The following is a 3926-nucleotide window of genomic DNA, read 5'->3' on the forward strand; positions in this document are numbered from 1 at the left end:
TTCCGAAGGCACTCTATGTAGAACTCACTGAGAGAGAGACGAGAGAGAGAGAGAGAGAGAGAGAGAGAGAGAGAGAGAGAGAGAGAGAGAGAGAGAGAAGAGAGGAGAGAGAGAGAGAAGAGAGAAGAGAGAGAGAGAGAGAGAGAGAGAGAGAGAGAGAGAGAGAAAAGAGAGAGAGAGAGAGAGAAAGAGAGAAGAGAGATGAAGAGAGAGAGAGTGAGAAAAGAGAGAGTGAAAGAGAGAGTGAAAGAGAGAGTGAAAGAGAGAGTGAAAGAGAGGAGTGAAAGAGAGAGAGAGAGAATGAAAGAGAGAGAGAGTGAAAAAGAGAGAGAGTGAAAGAGAGCGAGAGTGAAAGAGAGCGAGTGAAAGAGAGTGAAAGAGAGAGTGAAAGAGAGCATTTATGAAACTCTTCGCAGACAGTGATCAATATCTCAAGCATAGCTCTGTGTGTTATGTACAGTAGGCTACATCTACATGTGAGCTCCGTGACTATAATGTAGATGATGGTACTGTACAGACTTGTATGCAATAGGCTCGTCTGTATAAAAGTGAGTGTGTTTGTGCGTCAGTGTGGTATATACAAGTGTGACATTCTGCCTGCCATGGCGTCCAGGAGAACAGCTGTTGTTGTTGTTTTTATTCCCCTTGGGCTAAGTTTCACAGCAGCAGTACAATTCCACCCTAAAAAACATCCCCTTTAAACACACACACTACAGTATAGCACATACAGGAGCTCACACAGGACACACAGATACATACACACATGTGTTTTCACAGTCAGGCACACAAGGGACAGTATTCTCTTCAGAGCCTGTTATTTTCCATGTGGAAAATAAGTAATCTATACAACATTGATACATTATGAATGGGGAATATTTTTTTTCAATTTTAAACTGACAAAAAGTCAATGGCCACTGCCAATGGTCATTGTAAATGTTGTCAATGACAGAATAGAACAGAGTACATAAATTAGGGTATCACTGTTCAATAACTACTTACTAATTACTGACTTTGTAACGTACTTTGATGTAATGGTAATATTGAGTGAAAATAACCACATTTTCCTTGCAGTTCTGACACTAACTGGATCTCAAACTCAAAGTAAATATCCCCACATACACTAACAGTAAATACATATCTATAGTTTTCTCTAAGCGTCTTTCTAATATCACAACCCACTGGGCACATACTGGTTAAATCAATGATGTTTCCATGTCATGTCAATGAAATTACCTTTAACCAATGTGGAATAGACGTTGAATTGACGTCTGTGACCAGTGGGAAGTTTGAAGGATCTCGTGGTGGCTGATTAAATGATGGAAACAACATCTCCAGGATATTCTACTAATATTGTCAACAATAAATGGTCAATAACAGCCTTACCTTCAAGTTTTTGTCCAAAGGTATTGTACCAGTCTAGTGTTTCCAGTTTTCTCTTAAGATTATCTGTGTGTGAGAAAGTCAGAAGCGTCTCCTTCCAACAGAGTAGCTTTTTCGGTCGTGCAGGGAGTGGGAGCACTGTGAGCGGGTCTAGGGCCACTTGAGCGGTGCCTCCAGAGTAGCCTGCTGTCCCATCTGTCCCAGCGTTTGACCGCTCACTGTGTCAGGTTATATTTGGCATCGGGCTCAGGTTTCACAGCCAGAATGCTGCTGAGAGAGAGAAGAGAGAGAGAATGAGAAAGAGCGAGAGGGGGGATATATGAGAAAACCGCAGGGGAGTAATACTTTCCACTGATTACAATATATACAGTACTTTACACACAGAACGAAATACTCACACATACACACTCTCTAACACATGGAACTGGGAGTCTTTTCACTTTGTACCTCAACATGTTGCACTATCAAACCTACAAAGCTGGTGGTCATGAAAGATGAATGTACTCTGCTACCTGCACAGTATATCTGTCTGTACCATAAATATGGGGGAGGAAGGCCAGGCTCTGTCAGTCACAGTATGGGTTAGGGTTAGGAGCTGATGCTAATCTTGAATCAGAGCTTGACATCTCCCATTTTCTCTCCGCTGTAACTCTGCCTCCTCTGTGGCCAGTGGAGTTGATTCATTGACCTGAGACCTGCCACTGAGCCTCTGAAGAAGCTGTTCTCAGTATAGACTCTTCAGTGTATGAGCGTTTTCTGCACAATGGAGGTTGGGGGCCAGGGTAACTTATGGTCCAAGCAATGCTTTCTCTTGAGCCCACATCCTCTCCATCAGCCTTGAAATACTCTCTGTCCTCTCTCTGCAGGCTGTCTCTCACTGATGCCTCTGCCTTATACCCTGAGTGACAGGTAGTGACAGTTTTCTGCTTGAGCCAAATTTGCTCGGCGAAACTAAGGTTGGGTTGGAAGGGCACAGACACATTCTGGCTCTGCAGCCCCACTTGGTTAATCTGTGGGCCGTTATGGCAGACGGTTGGTCCTAACAGCAGAACTATTCCGGTTCTCCAACTACTGATTAGAGTTAAGTGCTAGTTACAGGGCAGGGAGGAATGTCCATTGGGACAGCTCTATCAAACCAGCAACCCCCCTCACACACACACTGGCAAACCACTGACACCAACACCACTTCTCCATCAACTGTCCCACAGCACCAACCCTTCATTCACTGCCCCAGAACACACACGCCACTCATCTTTTCAAAGCCCCATGGACTTACACCATCCATCTTCTATATTGAAATAGCTTAAGTGTACCTTGTTGAGAGTATCATTTAAAAATAACTGCATTAATTGGTGGTGTCTTCGAATAGCCTCACTCATGGTCTGGCAAGAATAGAACTGGAGCTTTTCCAATCTGAGCGTCCTTTCAACTAGACTAGAGAACAGTTTACAGACCCAACTGTCAGTTAACACTTATGGTCATTTACCACTTCATCTTTTCAGAAGTATTTTTTTTTTTTTAGCTCTCACATTGATGATAACCATTTAAACTCTAGGTGGGTCCGTGTCCTAATCATACAAAGTGACCATCATCCGCCTACACGAATGCCCAGCCATTAATGAGATATTGTATTTGGTCATCTAATTTCGTTTTTTACTGGTGAATAATTTTTTAAAAATTAAATCTACATGCATTGATGATAATATCTAGCTAGCTATCCCCAAACAGCAGTTAGATAGTAGCAGCCAAACGAAGAGGCAATCTTTTTTTCTGCAGCACAGTAGTTTAGTTTGTCCTTTCAATTTCCCCATTGCTTGTATTTCATTGGCTACTCAGACTTGAAGACAATTGGTCAAGACTTATCTCACGGCGCTGTCAGCAACGAAATGTGAATATGGAGATAGCTAGACATAAACTGTTATCGTTAGCTATTTTGAAAGTAACATAGTTGGTCCTCAGACATCCCAGCACAACAAAATGCCATACACTGGCTATTTCTTTCCCCTCGCACTCGCAGTTGTTGTTAATAAATTGACTTAATTTAGCAAGCTAGCTGTTGACAAGTCAACTTTACAAGACAATTGTTGATAAATTAAACGTCAACTAGCTAGCTAACATTTTAATAATTATTACAATGTTGCTTCTTGTCACTGGCTAGCATAGCTTGCACACGTTGGCAATCTATGTAGACTAACAGTGATAAAGGTGTTTTCTACTGTTGTGTTTTTGTTCTGTACCTGTCTCAATCTCATCGGGCTAGTCTCGTCAGAGGGGTAGAAGCACATCCTCTCATTATTATAGTAGATCATCTTTGATCTCGTTCCCCTGACACTTCCGTGTATGAGCAATTAACCTGGGGACCAGATTATTGGATAGGTGTCACTGCCAGCCCCTGGTCTGGGCTATTAGAGATTATTTCCAAACTCCCTCAGCCACTGTCATTGACACATTTAGCTAACTATTTATTTAATAATAAGTGCAGCAAAACTGTGCCCCCTGGCATGATCTTGTTAATGCTGCTGTATTCTATTTTCAGATACACAATA

At 42.2% G+C, this 3926-nt stretch overlaps 1 protein-coding gene across 1 annotated transcript in view; it reads right to left on the reverse strand.

The window, feature by feature from the left end:
- Nucleotides 1-1576, reverse strand: part of LOC111972300 (palladin) — a 121312-nt gene extending 119736 nt beyond the window's left edge. The window contains exon 1 of the mRNA XM_070445992.1: nucleotides 1384-1576. The gene's annotated coding sequence lies outside the window, so the exon portion shown is untranslated. The remainder of the gene's footprint in view (nucleotides 1-1383) is intronic.
- Nucleotides 1577-3926: the final 2350 nt, after the last annotated feature.

Source organism: Salvelinus sp. IW2-2015, linkage group LG13, assembly GCF_002910315.2.
Source record: "Salvelinus sp. IW2-2015 linkage group LG13, ASM291031v2, whole genome shotgun sequence".
Classification (NCBI taxonomy): Eukaryota; Metazoa; Chordata; class Actinopteri; order Salmoniformes; family Salmonidae; genus Salvelinus; species Salvelinus sp. IW2-2015.